Source organism: Arvicanthis niloticus, chromosome 18 (genome assembly GCF_011762505.2).
Source record: "Arvicanthis niloticus isolate mArvNil1 chromosome 18, mArvNil1.pat.X, whole genome shotgun sequence".
In the NCBI taxonomy this organism is placed as follows: domain Eukaryota; kingdom Metazoa; phylum Chordata; class Mammalia; order Rodentia; family Muridae; genus Arvicanthis; species Arvicanthis niloticus.
The window spans coordinates 50,804,032-50,827,806 of NC_047675.1; the positions used below are offsets into that span (position 1 = coordinate 50,804,032).

At 46.8% G+C, this 23,775-nt stretch overlaps 1 protein-coding gene across 2 annotated transcripts in view; it reads left to right on the top strand.

Annotated features, from left to right (window-relative positions):
* Nucleotides 1–23,775, top strand: part of Disc1 (DISC1 scaffold protein) — a 215,724-nt gene that overhangs the window by 43,747 nt on the left and 148,202 nt on the right. The gene's annotated exons all lie outside the window — the stretch shown is intronic.

A 23,775-nucleotide genomic window follows, 5' to 3' on the forward strand; every position in this document is an offset into this window, starting at 1 on the left:
GTGAGCAACATAATTATAGGATTCAGTACCTTTCCAGTCAATCTAGTTAAAAATCTGACAACAAAAATCAGGTTCTCACCCCACAACAGGCTGCATATTACAGTACAGATCTTGTAAGCTCCTCAGTCTTTGATTTTCCCAGGTGTCACTAGGGCAACAGGTTCGTTTGGAAGATTATCTCATACTATAACTGGGCTTGTAAATAGTGTTTTTTGTAATAGTGTGGTGGTTTGAGTAAGAATGACCTACACACTAACAACAGCAAGCATAGTCGAATACTTGGTCATCAGGGAGTGGTACTGCTTGAGAGGCGTGGCCTTCTTGGGGTGGGTGTGGCCTCATTAGAGGAAGTGTGTCTCTAGGTGTGGGCTTTGGGGTTTCAAAAGCTCAAAGTGGGCCCCATTGTCTTTCTCTCCTTGTTGCCTGTGGATCCGGATGTAGAACTCTCAACTCCTCCAGCACCACCTCTGTCTGCCCCTACTGGCTCCCCCACCCTGATGATAATGGACTGAACTTCTGAAAGTGTAAACCAGAGCCAGCTAAATGTTCTTCTTTGTAAGAGCTGCCATGGTCATGGCGGCTCTTCACAGCAAGAGAACTCTGGCTTACCTCCACTGTCACCTGCCTGGATTTGGAATCACCATGGATACATGCTTTTGGGAATCCTTTTGGAAAGATTTCACTCTGGAGAGAAGGCTGGATGTCGGTAGTACCATCCTGTGCATTTGGGTCCTGAGCCGAACACAAAGGAGGGAGTGAGCTGAGCCCTAGTGTTCAGCTCTCCCCTCCTCCTGACTGGAGCCTTGTTAGCAGCCACCTCACACCCTGCTGCTGTGTCTCTCCTCCATGATGCATTCATTGTTGTATGCCCTTGAAGTATGACCCAGAAGAAACCCTTCCTCCCTGACACTGTTTTCACCCTGCCAAGAAAAATAATGAGAAACTGAGGGAGTTAGCCAGAAGCACAGACCTGGAAGAGCATTTAGGTGATCAGAGGCTGTGCAGAGAGTCTTCAGCTCACAGCTTTGTTTTTTCTGCTCACTTTGGTCTGTACCCAGCTTCCTGTTTCAGATAAACCAAGAAACTTATTGCTAGGGAGAATGACGAGAAACCAGGACACCTGAATGAAGGGAACATTTCACATGTCATAATAGACAGACAAAGTTATTTTCTGTCATGGCAATGGATTGGCTGGGGTGACCTTTTGCGGCTGATGACAGTGACGGGCGGAAGGGACAGTCTTCCACTTGACCTTTATACAGCGTGCCAGCTTGTGCCGTAATTTAGAATCCGTTGTTATTGACAGGCTTGGCAGAGCACGGACTTGACAGGAGCTTGCCGGAGGGAGCCGGGCCCCAGCACCAGCAACACTGTCAGCCTCGGAAGGACTTCCGAGTGCCCAAGGGTGGCTTGAAATGATGGCTCTCCCCACTCACTGCCAGCACACTTAGCGTAAATTAGCTCCTCCGGGAGTTTGTTTTGAAGTGAGCTTTGCTCATAATGAGTTGTAATTGTCAAAAGCTTGGTTCTTCTGTCACCCCCACTTGCACTGGCTTGTCACCCTGACTGTCAGCTTTTGTCTTCCTTGTCAGGGCCATGGTGGGATGGTTTCTTCCCATCTTCTCTATCCCTTTATTTTTGCCTTTCTCTGAGGTTTGCTTCCTGTTCTGTCTACCACAGGGCTTTCCCCGAGAATCGCATGTGAGGATTGAAGAGTGTTCTGCTTCTCTTTGTGGACTGCTTCAGGGCAGAGTTGGTTCTGGGCATGGCTCGGGGGAGGGGTGGCCAGTGGGCTTGGTAGAGGAAACTCTTCTTGATAACCAGTGTGTTCCTCCCTCCTTCTGACACTGACCCCATGGATCACCTCACATTAGTGCTTCAGGGGTCTGCTGTTAGTCTCAGCTGTGGCAGTTAACCATGGGGAAGGGCCTGCCATCATGGGATTCTGGCCCTGCTCTCAGCTTTCTTCTCAAGCCTGGTATGTCATGATGGACAGACTGGTGTGTTTATAAAAAGATAAAGAGAGGGGGGATGTGTTTGCTGGATGTGTAGTCAGGTACTGAGGAAGGGGGTGCTTCAGAGGGCCCATGCTGAGGCATCCCTTCACCCTGAGGGACCAGCCACATGATGGAATAGTACAGAATAGAGTTTATTCAGGGCATGGGGAGGGGAGACAAGAGGGTAGTAGAGGCAGATAAAGGCAGAGAGAGAGAGAGAGAGAGAGAGAGAGAGAGAGAGAGAGAGAGAGAAGAGAAGAGAAGAGAAGAGAAGAAAAGTAGAGGAGTAGAGGCCAGCCATGAACATGTAGAAAAAGAGGGGGGAAGGGAAGGGGGAGAGGGAGAAAAGGGTAGGGGACAGAGTGGGAGCAAGAAGGCAAGAGCAAGAAAGAATGGAGGGGGGCTAGCAGCCTCTTTCATAGTGAGTCAGGCATATCTGGCTATTGCCAGGTAACTATGGGGTGGAGCTTAGACAAAATGCTAACACAGACCACATCTCTGAGTGCAGCACACCTGTTCTGCTTTCCTGCGAAGCCAATGTGAGAAGCCATAGCTTGTTGACAAAAAGGGCTTCATCACAGGGTTTAGCTAGACAGTCTTGGATAAATGTTTCTGTGTACTCGGGTGATGGTGGCACACACTTTTAACCCCAGGAATCAGGGCCAGAGGCAGGTGGTTCTCTATGAGTTCAAGGTCATCCTGGTCTACAGAGTGAGTTCCAGGACAGCCAGGTCTACACAGAGAAACCCTGTCTTAGGCCGGGCGGTGGTGGCGCACGCCTTTAATCCCAGCACTTGGGAGGCAGAGGCAGGTGGATCTCTGAGTTCGAGGCCAGCTTGGTCTACAGAGTGAGTTCCAGGACAGCCCGGGCTACATGGAGAAACCCTGTCTCGAAAAAAAAAACCAAAAAAAAAAACCAAAAAAAAAAAAAAAAAAAAAAAGAAACCCTGTCTTAAACTGCACCCCTCCCCCCATTAAAAAGTCTGCTTTTTAAAATGTTATAGTACAAATGGAAAGGGTAAAGGGTTCGGTAGAAAAGCCGGAAGGAAATGAGACAGGCTGTGGGAGTGTGAGGCTCTAACAAGACCATTTGGCTCTGCACTCCAAGCAGGTGACGCTCCCTGCTTAAGTAGATTGGGGAGATGAGGGTACTGAGCCTTCAGAATGGGAGTTCATTTATGCCAAATGGTGACTGAAGGCCTGGCTCTTCATCTTTTTGTCACATGGGCTCAGGGAAGCAGCAAAACCTTTGCTGTGTGTGCAGGTAGTGCTGTGTCAGGGGTAGCCGTGTGTGCAGCTGGCAGTCCTGAGAGAATTCACCTTACAAATTCCCCCGCTGCATTTGGCTCCACTTCCAAAGAACAACAACAACACAAACAAAACAGCCAAGCAAGACAGCAAAGGTGTTTGAAAGGTCCTGCTGAGAAGCCGTATGCCCTGGGAAGCTCCCACTCCACAGAGAGAGGGCAGGCTATCCTCCCTGCAGCCCCAATGATGGCTTGTGCTTAGTGGAAGCTTGACTTCAGGTAGGTCAGCACAGCCTACCCAGGACAGCCTACTGGGAGGGAATCACAGTTTCTGTGGGGTTGGAGACCCTGACTGCATGTTCCCTGCCTGGTTAGTGGACCCAGGGATGGATTCTCTTTGTTCCAGTGCTGGGAACTGAACTTGAATGCAATGCAAGAGCAGCTAGTGCTCTAACCACCGAGCCCCCTCTCCAGACCATATATTTTTGTAAGGAAGGAAAAACAATCTTGAAAAGTTAATAGAGAAGTGCACACGTTGGTGCCCGGCTGTCCTCTTAGATCTTTCTGGTCACTGTGACTGAATATCCAGACATAAAGAGCGTTAGTGAGAAATGGTTGGTTCTGGCTCACGGTTCCTGGGTCCATCACGGTGGGAAGTTCAACAGCAGGTGCTGGAGGGAGCTGGTCGCAGTGCATCCATGGTCCGGAGGCAGAGATGATGCTGGTGTTCAGCCTTTACTTCCTTTTTATTTGTCAGTCAGCCACAGTGTGTGTTTCTACCCCCATCAAACTCATCTAATCCAGATAATCCCTGACAACTTGGCAAAGGTGTGTCTTCAAGGGAGTCTATGTCCTGTCAAACTGGCAATCACTACTAACCTCACAGGTATAACCCCAGCTCTTAGAGTTGATGAGGGGGAATTCAGTGTTCAAGGATAGTCTGGATTGTGCAGAGAGACTCTTTGTCTCAGAACAACTGAAGAAACCAGAGTGGAAACAGCGAGAACTACACTCTGTGTCCTTCAGGACCATAACTAAGGCCCTGTCTCTTTTGGTGACAGTACATGCTCACTGTAAACACTGGGCAGGTAGCAGCTCACCCACAGACCCAGCTCTGTAGCCTGCTAACAGCCTTCCCCATTCCTACACTGTGTGACGGAGCTGGACATGCGCATGGCTGACTCTTCTTACCAAGCCTGCGTCTGGCCCTGCTAAGTGTAAGCTGTTACTTGTGCTTGGCCCCATGGCTGCATTAGCGCTTATTAAAACAGACCTCTCTGATGGTCCACCCAGAGCAAACGCTGAAAAGTACAGACTTCATTTGGGTCTACGACACAACTTGGTCTGGTGATTTTGTCCCATCAGAGATGTCATGGTGTCCCTAGATACTGTCCCTCACATAAGAGGTCTCTCTTGCCTCTCTCTCATCCCTGGCAGGAGACTTTTGTAACCACAAGAGCTCTGCCTTTGTCTTTCCCTCTCGTCTTCCTCTCTCTTTCCTGGAAGCTGAGTTAGGCTATGTCTTCTCACCCAAAGGACCCCTTGTGCATGGTGACAAGCTTGCTGTACCTGGTGCTGGTGTCTGAACAGTGGACTGTCTGTGGGTTAGCGGAGTCTATATCCATGACCTCCAGGAAGAAGGACACATACACAGAACAAAACATCACTGACTTTGTGTTTGTGTTCTTGTTACTTTAAGCACCCCATTGGCTAGTGGCTTAGACCAGCATTCTGAAAAATGTTGCTCTGCCCCTCTACCTGACCCTGCCTTCTCAGACAGCATGCTTATTTTTTTTCTAAGACAGGGTTTCTCTGTATAGCCTGGCTGTCCTGGAACTCACTCTGTAGACCAGGTTGGCCTCAAACTCAGAAATCCACCTGCTTCTGCCTTCCAAGTGCTGGGATTAAAGGCGTGCACCACCACTGCCCAGCCAGACAGGATGCTTTTGATGGAAATGCCCACCATGCTCACCAGTCAAGGCAAGCATGCACTTAGGCCTTTACTTGGGACCTGCATTGTAAGTCTGGGTCCAGAGGAGCCGAGTGGGAGAATTGCTCAAGGTCCCAGCCTCTGGCAAGAAAGCAGGGATGCTGATCTATGCTGCCCAGCCTGGCTCCTGTACACTCCCGCTGTGACACTCAGTCCACCTTCCTGACTCTGGGCTCCAGGGATACCTTTCTTTGTAGATACTTAGGGGACAAGGAAGGGGTGTAGCCTCTCAGATGACAGAAAAGATGATGTCATTTGGGAGTGGTCAACACAGGAGGAAAGTTCTCTCTACTGATGACATCAGTCCAAACACCCTGCACACAGCTCACCAATGACATTAGTCCACACACCCTGCACACAGCTCACCAATGACATCAGTCCACACACCCTGCACACAGCTCTGCAGGTGGCACATGGGCTTACCAACATTTCTGCTGCTCTGCCTCAGAGTTTTGAAAACAGTCCAAGAAAGTAAGATGAATGGACGTGTATGATACCATATACATTTCTTCCTTGTGTGTGTGCACACATGCTTGTGCAGGTGTGTTCATGTATGTTGGCTATGTGGTGCTCAGAGGACACCCTTGGGTGTCAGGCCTCAAGCCGTTAGCATTTCCATTGCTTGAGACAGGTCTCTCATTGGCCAGCTAGCCCTGGGGAGTCTGTCTGTCTTCTTCTGTCTCATCATCATGAGGATGGCTTGTGTGCTCAGCTTTTTATGTAGATTCTGGGGATTTGAACTCAGGTCTTCGTACTTGCAAGCAATTTACCAATGAACCATTTCCCCAGCCTATACTTTTTTTCTAGCTCTTGATAGATCTGAGTGGTAAGTGATGCTGCACCCTGCCCTGCAAGCCTCTGGCATGTAACTGCAGGATTACTGCAGAAAAGAGTACTCATATTTGATAGAATTAAGCCAGGAGCAGAACTGCTCTGATAATGCACTTTAAACATGAAGTCTAGCAATTTTATTCTTGAAACGCCAGCTCATGCAAGCCTCCTGCTGCTTGTCTCCGGCTGTCTGAAAGGTAATAGAACAGTTGAGCGTAGCAGACGATCACCAGTGTGAAAGCGTGGATTCCTAGCCCACAGTGTGCCTGTTTGTCTTGCTTCGGGGACACCTATGCCTTTTGCCTTAATTTTACTACATGCTTGTCACCACCTCCTGTTTTCTGTTACTGACATTGTGTTAATGTGCATGACAGAATTTAGTCATCCATGTGTCCCACTGGTCCTTTAAGGGCTTTGTGATTTCAAGGTGGCTTAAAACCTAGGTGCCAGCAGAAACCTGTGCTGCTCTGTGTACCTGTGTGGCCTGGAAGAGGTGTGCAGCAACCGGAGTGAGTGCACATCTTATATACACAAAGTGAAAGCATCAGGCAAGGCCATCGTCACTCTTCCCTACATGACAGTCCTTCGGGGGCTGGCCACGTGTGTGCCTTATGTCAGAGATTCCATTCTGTTGGGGAGCTTTGTTTCTAGAACCACAGAACCCAACAGAAACAAACTGAGGGAGACAGGATTCGTTTTGGCTCATGGCTTCTGAGGGTTTCAGCCGTCGGTGGTTTGGCCCCGTTTGCTTGCACAGAACATAGTGGGAGTGGGAGCCGCAGTGAGGCAGGAAGGAGCTAGAGACAAGATATTCATAAAGACTACCCCCATGTGAACCATTTCCTTCAGCTAGGTCTTCCTAAATTCCTCCCCCTCCCACAGAATAGCTCCATCAGCTGGCAATAAAGTGTTTAAGACAGAAACCTCATATTCAAACCTGTGATGGCTATTCTTTGTTGTCAACTTGACTCCATCTGGAATTAACTAAATCCCCTAAATGGAAGACACACCTGTGAGTGTGCTTAATTAAAAAAAAAAAGTCGCTTAATCTGAAGTAGGAAGATCCACTAATAATCTGGATCTTTGAATCAGGAAGACATACCTTTAATGTAGATCTTTTGAGCTCAGAAAATTTACCTCTAATCTGGGCCACACCGTCTGCTGGAAGCTCATTTAAGGGCATGGTAGAAGGATGTTCTTGCTCTCTGCCTGCTTGCTCTCACTTTGCTTGCAAGTCCTTTCCTTCACTGGCATTAGAGCCTACTTCACTGGGATTCTATCATGTACTGAAGACCATTTGAGACATCCAGCCTCGTGGACTAAGCAAGCCAAGAAGCAGCATTCCTCCATGGCCTCTGCATCAGCTCCTGCCTCCAGGTTCCTGCCCTGTTTGTGTTCCTGTCCTGACTTACTTCACTGATGGACAGTGATGTGGAAGTGTACACCTTTCCTTCCCACCTTGATTTGGTCGTGTCATAGCAATAGTGACCCTGACTAAGTCAAAACCACAATGTCACTGAGGGGAGTTAATCTGAATCAAGACACGGGCCCATTAAAACAGTCTCTTTGATTACAACTCTTACACCTATGGTTCTACAAGGTGTCCATAGGCATTTTTGAGCTACCATTTCAATAATCTGATGACACAAGATGAGATCAGAGTTAATAGTCCCATATGTAAGTTGGGCAAGCATGCTGAGTTTAGAGAGGAGAAATCACACAGATTACAAAGTCAGCTGGCTGGTCTAGGACTCAGCTCTGGGTCTCTTGTTCCAGGAGAAAAAAAAAATCACTTTTATTTTTGATTTTCTTCTCATACTCGAGGACTCTCTGTAGAGGCGGAGGAAATGCACTCTTATGTGCATCTTTTACTGACTCTTTCATCTGAGGTCTGATCCTAGAAGTGCCTACTAGCTGTTCCCTGGGTCTAGGCATGAGCTGACACCTAGCCAGAGGCCTGGCCATGGTCTGTCCTCACAGTTCGGGAGTCTCATGGCTCTGTTCTTGTAACACATGAGCCCTGGACCTGATGGCCATGGAATGGCTCTTCTTGCCGTAGGGGGCCACTTGAGGGAATTCAGTGGGTTCAAGAGAGGACCTTCAGAGTTCTTGCAGCCACTTTGTCTTACAATGGCATTTTCCCTCTGAAAACATTCCTACAAACCTAGGTTAATTTCTCAAGTTGGCATGGTGCTCTGAGGAGCTGGGTGGGTATTTCTTTGTCCTTTGGCTTCTTCTGGATGCTTACAGAAGAACTATTAAAGCCAGCCCACGGTCAGGCTCACAGCATGACAAATCGGGGTCCTTAGTCTTTCTTACAGTTGGCTGCTGTCCTGTGATTTCTACTGACATCACTTTGACACTGAAGATCAGTGTTTGACTTGCATTACTGTGCCTCCACCCACAATAAGCTTCATTCTATGTTATTTCTAGAAAGTCGTAGTCTAGCATGTCTTCTTCCTTCTGATTAGATCCCATCCCAATTGGAAAAGCTCAGCTATGAAAATCATTTAATCCCCTAAGGTTTTTTTTTTTTTTTTTTTTTTTTTTTGACTGTGTTGTTGTACCTACCTCTCTTTATGCTCCTTGAAGAACTTGAGCTGGTCACACCACCATGCCATTTGGAGAGTCAGCTCAGCACAGAGCACACGGGCACGCTCCATTCTCTAGTCCAGGAAGGGAGAACCAAACCAACGTGGCTCATACCCTACTTTAAAAACATTAACCGTGGTTGCTGAATAACACATCCCAGTATCTTGAATTGGGCGAGGTGACTATGCTAAAAGTGAAGTTGGAGAGATTACACGGTGCAAGGACTGGCTGTTAAGAGGGTGAATGAGCCTGTGGTTTTCAAGCGCTGAGGACCAGATGTGTCCACTAATTTCTTACAAAAACACCCTTGCAGCAAATTGCTCCTGAAAAGGCCATTCCTAGGAACTAATTAGATGCCATTCTCAGTTTAATAGGCAAACTGGTATAACCAAAGTCCATGGGGGGAAATCATGAAGAGGCTTTTGGCTTATTCCAAAAATAGCCCCAGGGTCAGGAGAGCATCTGCTGTCAGACTCTGAGGTGGCCCCAAATCTGTAATGTTCATGGAAGGATGTAAAAAAAGGTCATGAAGCAGAAGCCAGGAGAGTGACCCCTGAGCATTCTACAGGGTCATTTCACAGAGTAACTGAATGTACAAAGAGCCCAAGACATACTGGCTGGGCCTTGAACTCATAGCCTGGCTCGGGTGATCACATAACCTTGTTGGAAGGTTGAGGGTTGTGTCTATTTGTCACTGCTATGAAGAACTTATCTTTTTTTGTTTTTCAAGACAGGGTTTCTCTGTGTATCTCTGGCTATCCTGGAACTCACTCCGTAGACCAGGCTAGCCTTGAATTCAGAGATCCTCCTGCCTCTGCCTCCCAAGTGGTGGGATTAAAGGTGTGCACCACCACTGCCTGGCCAAGAACTTGTCTTTTAGGTTCTGTGTATAGACTAGGCAACCGTTGCTCCACGGCCTGGGGACAAGAAGCTGTTTGAGCTCTGTGCATTAGTTGCTTTTCTTCTTGCCGTGACCAAATCCCTGACAAAGTAACTTAAGGCAGGCCTTATGTTGAGTCTCAGTCTGAGGGGACAGTAGTCTATCATAGCTATCACACTGTGGTAGTGACTCCATGGCATGGGTGTGTGTGTGTGCTTCTGACTCCACTCCTCGCATGCTGAGGAACAAAGGTTGGCCTCCTCGCCAGTGTCCCATTTCCTCCAGCTAATCCTCCCCCACATCCTAATGGCTCCACAATTTCCCAAAACAATGCCACTAGCTGGAGGCCAAGCGTGAGAGTCTGGGACACTCTTCATTCCACAAGGGAATTTGTATGTGTCGTGTCTTTCATTTGGCGTGAACTGGCACACATTCTCCGTTGCTCACAGTGGGTCTGCACTTCCATGGGGAGCTCTGTGCCTGTGCCTGCAGGTTTAGCATGTCAGTAATGACCGACATTTGTCATGAAGGAAGATCTGTTATTACATTAGTTTCCCTTCCAAGCTGACATTGTGTGTGGGTATGCGCGCGCGCAAGCTTGATACATGATCTCACCAGGTAGCCTAGGTTTATCTCAGAATGTAGTAATCCTCCTGCCTCAGCATTGTGAATGTAGTAATCCTCCTGCCTTAGCATTGTGAGTGCTGAGGTTACAGATGCAAGATACCATGCCAGCTTCCATTTTACATGTCTGTGAATGGAGATGTAGAATTTGGCCTATTACGTTTCTCTGTAACTTAGAGAAGGAGCCCATCTCTGGGCCTGGGCTTGTTTCAAATGTTCTCCATGAAAGTTTAAGGATTAGGGGAGACTTTAGAAGGATACTGTTAGAACTCAATTTTAAAACAATATCAACCCCCCAAACTTGCTTTGCTTTTATTACCATATCAAGGTTAGGCTAATTTTATGCATGCAGAGAGCTGTAAGATTCATAAAAGTTTGTTCACTAAAAGCATTTTCTCTAAGTGTCCACTTGTATAAACATGGAGGTGCCACCAAACAAGGTAGTCTATTTGGTATTTCCACAAACTACTTTCTTGGGGCCACCTATTAAATTTGGCATAATTTTATTGAACTTAGAAGGGCTCTAGGGACTTTCAAGTCTGAGGCAGGAAGATCATGAGTTATAGACTAGCCTGGGCTGTAGAGAGACCCTATCTTAAAAAATAAAACTAACCAGCTAATTAACATCGTAATTAATAATAACCAACAATGATAAAGGAAAGGGTCTTTTGATTAAGTTTCATACCTCCTTCATGACAACGGTCATAGTTCCACTGATGGCATGCACCCAAGACCTAGGACAAGGCTGGTTACTTCATATCCCTAGGCGGGCCATGAATCACTGTTGAAGAACCTAAGGCAAAGCAAGATTCTGATCAAGATCCAATCAAGATAGTATCCTACATTAAATGGCCTCTTTAGAACCAGGCTTTGGATTCATAATTCTTCTTTTTAAAAATATTTATTTCTTTTATGTGGGTATGCTGTTGCTATCTTCAGACACCAGATCCCATGGTTTTAAGTCACCATGTGGTTGCTGGAAATTGAACTCAGGACTTCTGGAAGAGCAGCCAGTGCTCTTAACCCCTGAGCCATCTCTCCAGCCCTTGGATTCATAACTCTATCATATGAATGCCTCAGAGCCCTGATAAGTCATGGTGTCCACTCTTGCCACTACAGTCACAAGGACTCTCCAGAGCAGATGGACTTGAGGCTCCATGGGAGGAGGTGAGCAGCCCGCCTAGCGAGGTCAATAAGACAACGTGAGCCGACTTGACTAATGACGGTAGCCAGTCATTGGAGAGCATCTGTGTACTTCTGGCTTTCCCAAGCTTACATTTATTTTTCCACAACCCACCTCTGGTATTTAGAGAGCTCATAAATACAGCCACCACCAATTTAGGTCTCTGTGTAGAGACATCTTTGTTAGTAAGGTGTCACATATCCTTTCTGGCTTGTTACATTGTATCGGCAAGTAACATTTTGTCTGAAATTATTTAAAGAATGTTTCCATCTCTCTGGCAAGGTCTTTCAACCTGTATGTATTACCAAATACAGACATAAATGTAGACACATATAGGCAGAGTATTTCATGCTTCTCTCCCAGGAATCAGCAGTGGAAATGGGATCGATGGTAGCATTGGTGCAGTGGTGGTGGAGATGGAGTCAGACGAGAGGGACGTTAGTGATGGGGATGATAGTGGTGCTGATGGTGGTGCTGATGTTGTAGTGGAGGTAGTGGTTATGGTTGTGGTTATGATTGTGGTTGTTGTTACGGCAAACTATGATAGTGATGGAGAATTGAGGTGCAGGAATGACAACGGTCTCAGCACCAAGAAAGCAGTGGATAAAGCCATCCCATCCTTCTACCATTGGGCAGTTGCCAGCAGAAAAGCCCCTACTCCAAACCGGAGCTTGACCCTGGACAAGGCAAGTGACTAATTTTTGCAGCATTGGAATAACCATTCTTCAGAGACAGATTCTTGTAATTTTGAAAACCCGAGGGCTTAAGAAACTGTAGCCAAAATAGAGTTGCCTTGTCAGTTACCTCCCTAGCAACCTTGGTGATTGCTATTTAGTGTAAGAATTTTTTTTTTTTTTTTTTTTTGAGACAGGATCTCTCTACATAGCTGTGACTATCCTGGAACTCACTATGTAGATCAGATTAGCCTTAAACAGAACCTTGTCTTTTTTTTTTGCAGTACAGAGGTGAGGTGTGCTTCAGGGTGGCTCAGTGAAGCCCTTTCCCAGAAGCTCATGACCAGAATGGTTTCTGTGTTTTCCGATGTAGCTATGAATTGCCACAGCATTTGCAAGGTGTGTTGACAATATACATACATACACACATGCACACACACAGACACACATGCACACACAGGCACATGCACACTGTACACATCCACATACACATGCACACAGGCACATAGGCACACATGCATACACATGAACACAAACACACAGGCATTCACACATGCATGCAACACACATTCAAGCACACACTCACACATATGTACATGTGCATGCACACATGTACACATATATACTCACACACATGTACACATACATGCACGCACACACACACACACACACACACACACACATACACACACACAGCCTGTTAGTTTATAACATGAATAAGGGTATGTACCTGGAGGTTTCTTTATTGTTACTATGTTGGTCACTCATAGTGTAATTGTTTTGCATGATAATTATTTTGGGGGGAAGAACAGATGCTTCAAACCACACATTCTGCTGAAATATGTCAGAGCAAATCAATGACTGTGTGTCAAGAGCGAGGCAACGGGTGGCGTGCTGAGTGAGCAAGTGTCTCAGCTGAACGAGCGCTGGTGTTCCACAGCTCCCTTATTCTCTCTGGGGGCCAGCTGCCCCTTTGCACTGCGTCAAGACGATTTCCCAGGCCACTACTCCGTGCCATGAGCTTTAAAGAATACATTTCCAGATATTCCTCCCTCGCTGCTCACTGGAGGGATCTTTGACCCTCGGGAGCCAGGCTTACTCTAAGCGGCTTAGCATTAAGAATGTGAGGAAACCAAATCTCCACATTTATGCAGAAATCAAAGACTAGAAGAAGAAACCAGTGAGTTAATAACTTCCTGGAATAAGAAGCGGCTTGGGATTTTACAGCTGATTTTGTAAGTGGAGAAATTGAGATAATATCACTCATAATCATAGACACTTCTGAGCTCTTAATTCTGCTCAGTTTTTTTTTTTAAACCAACCACCGTTGTAATCACAGAGCACAGAGAATACAGATCTATAGTCTCGCATCCTGTTTTCATCGTGTAGTATTAAACTGCGTCCACACGGCTTTTCTAATTGTTCTCCCACACAGGTGGAAACACCACAGTTGCCTTCGCAGTTCCCCTAGAACTGGATCCAAGGCTGTTTTTGCTTTAATGAGTTTGTTTATTTGCTTTGGCGGCTTAACCCTTTGTGTGAGAAAAAGGCAGAGTAGGAAATTAACCGTTGGAATGGTGGGTATTGGCACAGAGTTTTCAGACTGGGAGTTCAAGACTTGGCATGACTGGAGGGAGGGCACCAAACATTCTAGAGAAAGATGTGGGTGAGCTGAGCGGGCTGACCGGGTGGCTTTACTTTTGAACCTGGAAGCAGTGTAACTAATTAGAAGAATGTTTCAAATGTTCCTTTAAGTTGCAAAGTAGGACTCACATACCTGCTTTGGGGTTACCTTAACGGTTAATTGTTACACACCACACATGGCCCTGCTTATATCGTGGTGACTGTTTTTCTATGTCTTGTTCAAACCCAGATTCATGTGTTTATGGAGAACTTGCACAGTGCCTAGTGTGTGCCTGGCCCTGAGCTAGATTCCAGGAAGCAGGAGGTTATCCTGGAGGCCCCTAGATCTAACTGTCATGAGGGGCCCAGACACAGGAGCAGGGAGATGAGAGCCCTGTGTGATGAGGGTGTAGGAAGTCACTGGGTGGCTCTACGAAAGTTTGTGGACAAAGCCTAGGGTCTGACATGTGAAAGGACCAAGGTTCAAACCCACCTTTGCTATACACTCACTTTGACACCTTGAGCAAATCATCTGAGTTCTGAAATCTGCTTTCTACATTTGTGATTCTATCCCTCAAGCTGTGGAGTTGAGAAATAACACGCACACGCGCCACTGTGCGTGCATTAGATGCTCAGACATGCTTAACGTGCTGCTTGACTTTTCTACAGTGCCCTGGTGGCGACTGAGCTTTATGAAAATGACCTCAACAAATTCCAGTATTCTGAGATGTCAAAGATTGGCTGCATTGTGCTTGAGATGGCCGGAAATACATCTTATTACAGTCTAATCCTTGCAAACCGGCATCTACGTGTGATACGTATGCTAATGAGAGTGAGGATATGCAGCTCTCGAGAAATTGCATTTCCTGGCTCTTATGTAAAATGTGATGAAAAATGACTCTCGATGATGTTGATGGCTGCAGCCAGAGAGGCCCCGTCGGGTGCAGACTGGTCACCTGTCTCTAAGAACATTGCTCATACCGTGTATTCTGTCATCTCACGGGCAGATACATAACCGGAATCCAATCTACTTAGCACGATGTCGTTATGTAACGTTTCTGCTTCATAAATACTAACACCCATGCTCAGCCATTCATTTGTTGTCCTTCTCAGTGTTTTTGTGGAGCAGTGGTGAATCGGGTCCTTAGTACTGATGGGCTAAGGGGAGCAGATGACCCTCGTTAAACATTCATAGATTTATGTTAATCTTTCTTGTCAATGGGATCTAGAATCACCAAGGAGATATACTTCTGGGTGTTTCTATGAGGGCATTTTCAGAAAGGTTTGAGGAGAGAAGACCTGCTTTCAATATGGGTAGTACTATTTCACAGGCTGGAGACTTGGACTTCACTGAAAAGGAAAAATGAAGTTAGCGTCAGCATTCATCTCTTTTTGTTTTGTGACTCTGGGTGCCATGTGACTCCTGACCATGGATACCACGTGACTCCTGTCTGTGGACGCGGTGTGACCAGCTGCTTCTTGACTGTGGGTGCCGAGTGACCAGCTACCTCAAGGTCCTGCCACCATGACCAATGAGCTAAAATAAACATCTCCTTTTGTGGGGGTCAGGTGTTCTTTTACAGCAACGAGAAAATTAACTGTGATTATAAAACTAACAGCAATAAGAAGATGAACTATTAACAACACAGTGTCCCAACGAATTCTCTTGCTCCAAAGCAGAGTGAGGTGATGGCTGGCATTTCTGTCATGAAATCCTCTGTCGTGTGATATTCACGGCTGCGACAGATTTTGTCAATCAGAAGGTATTCTCTAATGTCTGATTTTTTTCACTGCTTGCTGACACCTTTTTTTTTGATGAATTTTGAATTTGTTTGTCTATTTTTGCTATTCATCTCTATTTATAAAGTGCAAATAGTGTTTCTCTTTTTTATTACATCATTCCTGTTAAACCATTGGCCAGCTGCGTTTGTTTGGCGCCCATGTGTACAACATAGTCCTCATTATGCTGGCCTGGTGCTACCGCTGGAATTCACATTCACCATGTCGACAGAGCGTTCCAAATGACATAGAGTTAAAAGAAAGAGAGTCAAGGTGTCTTGGCCAATGTTCTGTTGCTGTGAAGAGACACTATGGCCAAGGTAACTCTCACAAAGGAGAACATTTTGATTGGGGCTGGCTTACGGTTTCAGAGGTTTAATCCATTATCATCATGGTGGGAAGCATGGTGGCAGGCAGGCAGCCATGGTGCTGGAGGAAGAGCTGAGGGTTCTACATCCTGATGCAGCAAGAAGAGAGAGACACTGGGCCTGGCTTGAGCATTGGAAATCCAAAGCCCAGTGACACACTGTTGGGAGCTGACTTGTAGCAGAAAGCGGCTATCAGCTTTGCAACCATCTTGAGCCATATACCTTGACATGAGACTTGGTTTTCAACAGGTTACAACAGCTGAGCACACTCTGATAAATATCTTGTTTATCCCATATATCTTGTTTTGCTGTTTAGTGCCCCCCAGCTGCGAGGTGCATGTGCTATCCACGCCTGTAAGGCATACGTCATATCCACACCTGCAAGGCACATGATAAAGTGTATAAATACCCCCGTCTTCCCTTCAATGAGAGAGATAATAAAGGAGAGACAATAAGAGAGACATGAAGAGAGACAATAAACAACTGAACTTGATCACACACCCTGGCTTGTCTCCATTCTTCGAGTCTCTTTCTAGGCCCTGACCCAAGGACCAGAGCAGCACAGAGCAGGCCGAGACATTTTGGCCCCAAAGCATGGCAAAGCAGGCAGAACGGTCTGCAACACAGTGGCCGCCAAGCTGGGTCAGTACGGATCTCGACAACACACCTCCTCCCACAAGGCCACACCCCCTAATCCCTGTCAAGCAGTCCCACTCCCTAAAGACCAAGCATTCAAACCCCTATGAGCCTGTGGGGGCCATGCCTAGAAGGGATGCAAGCTCTGTCTCTCCAACCACTAAAGAGGAGGGAGGGAGAGGAGGCTTCAGAAAGGCTTGGCAGGATGCTGGCTTGACTCCTGATAGTGAAAATGACTTCTTTTGAAATCCCTCTCCATGTACAGACAGAAAAGTCACAGGCTGAGCTCACCCCATTCTGTGGCGATGACTGTACCCACAAGTCATTGTAAATCTTTGGCCACTTGATGGCATACTATAGCCATGATGCCTCATTGCCCTCCAGGAACAAGATCTGTGTCTCTAAACGAGTATATGCCCCAGGTCACTGCTTTGTAGCCTCTGAGTGTCTAAGTCGACTTAGACATAATTCTGTTGCCCTCGAGGAAGGAATTCGGGTCTCTGGAGAAGAGCCTGTGTCACAGGCTTAGACTGTCTCCCAGTGCCCGTGACTTCCCTCCTACTCCATCCTCCCTCCTTTTTCCCCTCTCTTCTTCCTTCCCTACCTCCTTCCCTTCTCCTCCTCCATCTCCCTCATTTGAACAATGAAATTGCCTGCAGTTGCGAACCTGGATGTTTGGAGGTGTGAAGAACTTGTACTGATGGAATAACTCAGGTGCATCTGATGCTTCCACTTTCTCTGGCAGGTGCCTGCTAGAACCTATGCCTGTCCTGTCCCATCCTGGATGTGCACTGTTGTCGCTGACATGCTGTGGTTTTAAGTGTCACCACCTCAGAGCTATCATTTCCTTTGGTAATCTTACTGTATAGTCCCTGGGGACCCGCTCACCTTTGAGCCTCTTTCCTGCTTCCTCTCACCATAAAACATTCTGTCAGCACTGTGCTACAAGGGACGAGCAGTGTTGAGGCCCACACTTGCCCTGCTTGGGGGCCACTGTGTCCCACCTGAGCTGCTGCTCTGGTCTGCGGGTCAGGGTCTAGCAAGAGAGAGAGTGGGGATGAAGGGGAAGAGATGCAAAGAATGGAGACAAGACAGAGGTTCTGATCAAGTCTCAAGTCTCCTTTATTGTCTCGTTCATTGAAAGGAAGTCTGGGGGTATTTATATGCTTTGCCACATGCCTTGTAGGTGTGGATACCACGTGTACCTTGCAGGTGTGGATATCATGTGCCTTGCAAATGTGGATACCGAGTGTGCCTTACAGGCGTGTATAGCGTGGACAGCACGAGCACTGTGCGCCTTGCAGGCATGGATACAATGTGCACCTTGCAGCTGGGGGGCACTAAACAGCAAAACAAGATGTGTGGGATAAACAAGATGTTTATCAGAGTGTGCTCAGCTGTTGTAGGCTGTTGAAAACCAAGTCTCATGTCAGGGTATAAGGCTCAAGATGGCTGCAAAGCTGATAGCCGCTTTCTGCTAGGAGTTGGCTCCCAACAGAGCAGAACCATCGTCATCATTTGTTCTGATGCTCAACTTGTCTGATATTTGAGTGTCTTCAGGAGCCTCCCCCGTGTTCTACGGGCACTCTCAGTCCACCAGTGCTTTCTAATGTTCAGTATAAGATAATCTAGACTCCTCATCTTGCTGCTGTCTCAGCCTGGGGGCTCTGCTTCCTTCCTGGAGGAGGATGTTTGCAACGCGGATCTGGGCCTGGTGTGCTCATTGCTCCTGGACTGGGGATTCTTCGGGCCCTCCGAGTGGAACAGACAAAAGACACATGGCAATGTGTGCACATGTACATCACAACTATCTCCACATCTACGGTGGGTTTGCATATTAGAAGTGGTCAGCTCCTTCGAGGGGTTCTGTGATTGGATGCAGGGGCTTCCCATCAGAGTCAGCACAGCCAGGAGGAGGAAAAGGACAGGAAGAGTTCTTACCTGCAGAGGGAAGAAGATCACAAAGTCATTTCCAAGGTGATGGTTTCCCCAAAGGACTCATGGGGGTTTGTTTAGCAGGGGGAATTTGTACATATCACGTGCTGGAGGGTCATTCCTGAACATGCTCAGGTTAAGATCACAATTGAAAAAGAAAAGTAACGGGCTGGAGAGATGGCTCAGTGGTTAAGAGCACCAACTGCTCTTCCAGAGGTCCTGAGTTCAATTCCCAGCAACCACATGGTGGCTCACAACCATCTGTAGTGGAATCCGATGCCCTCTTCTGGTGTGTGTCTAAAGAGAACAGTGGTGTACTCACATACATAAATAAATAAAATCTTTAAAAAAATAAAAAAAAAAAAGAAAGAAAAAGAAAAGTCACCGGGCACTTTGGCACCTGCCTTTAAATCTGGCACTCAGAATGCAGAGGGAGGTTAGCCTCTTGTCTGAGGCACTAATGAGTTCCAGACCAGTCAGAGCTATGTAGAGAGACCCTGTCTTAGAAAAAGAAAAAAAAGTCTCAATCCATACATGTGAAAGATTGAAGTGGCAGCCTGACATGCCTCTGGGCATGCTTAGATTGCCCAATTTTAGCTGAAAATGCACGGATGGATACTTTAAAGAGTTGGCAATCATGCAGGAGTCTTGCCCTGTTGCTAAGTGGCCAGGGCAACACAAGTCCTTTCCACTCCTCTTCCCTCCCACAACTATGTAGCCCAAGCTAGCCTCAGACTCAGAGGAGCCGTCCTTACTCCCTCAGCCTCCTCCTGCTGTAACTACAGGCGTGCACCACTATGCCCCACTAAAGCTGTGCTTTGTAACAAGATGTGCGAGTACCCAGTGTAACGCTGGGCTGTGGCAGGTGTTGTGATGCCCTTGATGCACCTGCTCATGCACCTGCAGCCATGGGAACAGCTGTTCAGTGTCAGCACTGTGTAGGAACGATGGGGAGGGCTCTCAGGACCCTGGTGGGGCAGGCCTGTCTGGGCTGGAGGCAGAAGACATGGAAATGGAGGAAGCTTGAGGGTGTGATCCGGGTGTGAACACACAGGCTGAGCACAAGGAAGGCTCTGAACCAAAGTCCCTGCTGGGAGAACACGCAAGACTGTGTGAGGCAGGACAGCAGCAAATATGGCTTCAGACACCTTTTTTCATATACCACACACACACACACGTGTTCATGTTTGCACATGTGTGTGTGGTGTGTATAAATGCAGATGTATATGTGTGCAGGGATGAGTGTGTTCATGCATGTGGAGAGCCTAGGTTGATATAGGGAAGCCTTCCTCTATTGCATATGTGTGCATGTGTGTACATGTGTGTTTGCATGTGTGTGTGCAGGAATGAGTATGCTTATGCATGTGGAGACCTTTGACTGACATAGGGAATCTTCTTCTATTGTTCATGTTTGCATGTGTATGTGTGTGTGCATGCATGTGCATGTGTGTACAGGTATGTTTGCATGTATGTGCAGGGATGAGTATGCTCGTGCATGTGGAGACCCTTGGTGTAGGGAATCTTATGTGTATGTGTGCATGTATGTACACGTGTGTTTGCATGCGTGTGCATGGATGAGTATGCTCGTGCATGTGAAGACCCTTGGTGTAGGGAATCTTATGTGTATGTGTGCATGTATGTACACGTGTGTTTGCATGCGTGTGCATGGATGAGTATGCTCGTGCATGTGAAGACCCTTGGTGTAGGGAATCTTATGTGTATGTGTGCATGTATGTACACGTGTGTTTGCATGCGTGTGCATGGATGAGTATGCTTGTGCATGTGAAGACCCTTGGTGTAGGGAATCTTATGTGTATGTGTGCATGTATGTACATGTGTGTTTGCATGCATGTGCAGGGATGAGTATGCTCGTGCATGTAGAGACCCTTGGTTGATGTAGGGAATCTTATGTGTATGTGTGCATGTATGTACACGTGTGTTTGCATGCATGTGCATGGATGAGTATGCTCGTGCATGTGGAGACCCTTGGTTGATGTAGGGAATCATCTTCTATTGCTTTTCATCTTATTCATTGAGACAAGGTCTCTCAATGGGATCCGGAGCTCAACCATACAGCTAATCTAGCCAGTCGGCTTCCTTTGGGGGTCTCCTGTCTCTGCTTCCCACATCCTAGAATTACAGATGGCCTGCTGTGCCCACTGGGCATTCCTGTGGGTTCTGGAGAATCTAAGCTCTGCTACTCATGCGGTTCTTAGTGGCAGGGACATAGGGTGAATGAACAGCCCGAGAGCCTCCAAGACTCCCTTTAACCAGATGCACTTGGTCTCTGAGCCTTGCAAGTGACAGGTACAAGTGAGATTGTTTCTCTTCCTCTGGACACTGGAAGCTTACAGCTAGGAGAGGCGAGATGCTGTGGTTGACGGAGGGATCTGGTTGTATAAGGGAGTGGAGCCTGTGATCTTCTCTGTGCAGGGCAGGCTGACTTTGCCCAGCATTTCAGGAATGCAGGCAAGAGCTGTCCAAGGTTATCAGTGGAGAGTGTGACGCTTTCCTGTCTCTGTCTGACAGAGGACCATTCTGTCATCACATCTTTGCCCCAATCACCTCAGAGCTTGACTTGAGGGCAGCAGGGACCTGGTTGTACCAGCTTCTGCCCATTTATAGAAGTTCCCAACAGAGCAGCAGGCTGAGGTGATGGAGCACTGACTGCTCGCATAGCACACCTCGGCTCAAGGCCATCCATGGCTCCGTCTTCCTTGAGGCAGCACCAGACTCCTTCTAATGGTGTATGTGGCTCTGCTGCTCCCTCTACCCTCATCCCACATCTCCTTGGTTAGCTCGTTATGAGTGGCTCTGAGACTGAAGGTGAGAGTCACTCAGGGCTTCTGCTTGGTACAGTCGTCAGTGTAAGGAGGCATAACCTGGGGAACCAGTGAGCTGCCAGTGTGTAAAATTGGGTGTGGAGTGTCAATTGGAAACGACACTGGCCAGGAAGTTGCAGCCCCTGTACCTAATGGCCATTGCAGAGTTAGCATCCCAGGTACCTGAGAAAGTCAAGAGAGTGACCAAGGCTTTGATGTCGCAGCTCAGTATCCAGATTCCCTTTGCTAAACCTGAAAGAGAACTTCAGGTGGCCGTGGACTCCAGAGTGAGTGACAGCACAGAGCCAGGCTAAGCTGGGACCTCTCCTTTTCTCCTTACTGTTTTCCTCTCCACTGTGACTGCATTGTCAGATTAACCTCTTAGGGATCATCCAGGATCAGGGGACAGTTTGGAATATAGCAGAGGACCAAGGGAGGCCAGGTTGGGGTTTTAAACACAGCATGAGCCTCCCAGTGCAGTACACATCAGGGCCACTAATAATAGCCAGTCCTTTGACATTAACTAAATTGCAGACACGAAGCTTGATGCTTTGTTTAGATTATGGTGGTTAATCCCTAGGCCCATAATGTAGAGAATATTATTAACATCCTTTTTTTTTTTTCTTTCAGACCAGGAAAGTGGAGCTTAGAAAGGCTAAGTAATTTGAAGGTCAGACAGACAGCTGGCTAAGCTTAGAGTTCACCTCAGGTTTTTCTCCTGGACCCTGCACAGTGAACCTCATTACAACTGCCTTAATTAGTGTATCATTTTATGAGTGTCTAACTTAATTTAAGATCTTTACTGATTTTCACCAAAGTTTGTTTTTATTTTATAGAACAACATATAAGTTATTGAGAAAAAAAAAAAAAAAGCTACATGACCTTCAGGTGCTTGTTAAAGAGTGTTAGTATCTCAGTAGAATCTGGAAGACCCTGCCCAGCCTGGACCAAGAGAACCGTGCACCATGTCTGATGAATACCAGTATTGAAAAGAATGTAACACTGACATTGCTTCAAAGCAACATCCAATTAGCTCTGGCAGGCAGTCATAAAGAAGGTAGTGTGGACAGAGGCCAGTTATTTGGGGACTTGGACCTGGAATCTACCTTTTGAAACCCTTACAGCAGTAGGACAGGTCCTGGGAAAATTCCTGTGATGGCTACTGGATTTAGGCTTCACCAGGGGAGGAGATTCTGAGTGTGTCTATGAGGGTTTTCCCAGAGAAGTTTGACTAAAGAGGCAAGACCTACCCTGGATGTGGGAGGTACTACCCCTAGGACAGGGATTTTGCATGAATAAAAAGGGGAAAGAGAACATTTATCTCTCTCTGTTTCCCGACTGTGGATGCAGTGTGATCCCAAGCTCCTGCCACCCTTCCTCCCCATCACCACAGGCTGTACCAGCTCCATGAGTCCAAATAGACCCATTCCTCCTTACCTTGCTTTTGTCTAGCATCTTGTCACAGCAGTGAGACAAGTACTTAATTCTACTCTCTGTGTAGTGTCTGGACATTGAATTCAGGTCATTTGGTGCATTTATGGGAAAGTCACTTATCAATAGGACTTTGTCCAGACTCTTGTTTATTCACTGCTTTTCTGTTACCTGGGCACCGGTGCTGGCCAAGCACCAGTGTGGGAGAAGGGCTGTACCTGCTCTATTGTGACTACTAGTGTGAGAGAAGGGCTGTACCTGCTCCATTGTGACTACCAGTGCAGGAGCAGTGTTATATTTGTTACATTGTGACTAGTGTTAACTTGTTCTGTGAAGAAAGGCTTGATTCACAGGGCTGAGTCTCTAGAAACTATTAATGTAGAACGGACTTCATGGGAATAATCTGTAGGGCCCTTGGGATATTCAGGGGCATCTTGGGAACTACAGTGACCTAGGGAAAGTCTGTAGAATGTTCTTATCATATCACAGCAAGTGATGCATGCACAGGACACTGGGGCAGGCCATCGTAAAGATGGCCAGTGCTTACTGTCTGAGAACGTATCTTTCTGCAACAATCTGGTAGAGAGATTCAAGGTCATGGAGCAGCACCTGGCAAGGACACCAGGATGTGACCCTTGAGGAATATACACAATTCACTTGTTTATCCAACCATTCATATGTTTAGAGACAGACTTCACTGCATAGTTTTCACTGGCCTGTAACTTTCTATGTTAGATTAGGTGTGTCTCACACTCATAGAGATCCATTTACCTCTGCCCCGTTATGTCTGGCCCATTATTTTATTATTTATTTTGCACATAGAACTTGAGGGAGTTGGTTCTCTTCTTCTACCACTTGGGCTCTGGGGTTTGAACTCTGGTTTTCAGGCTTGGTGGCAAGCTCCTTTATCTGCTGTGCCATCTTGGTGACCCAAGAATGGGAGTTTAGATCAGTCTTTACTTTTCTTAAAATCTAGCTTTATTTATTTTATTATTATTTTTTTGAGAGGCTCTTGCTATGTATCCTAGGCTACACTTGAACTCAGGATTCTCCTGCTTCAGCCTTTTAAGTGTGGTAAGCCATCACTCCTGGCTCAAAGATGACTTTATAGGAAACTTGAAATTTTTTAGGATTTGATTATGAAAGTAAATTATCACTAGAAT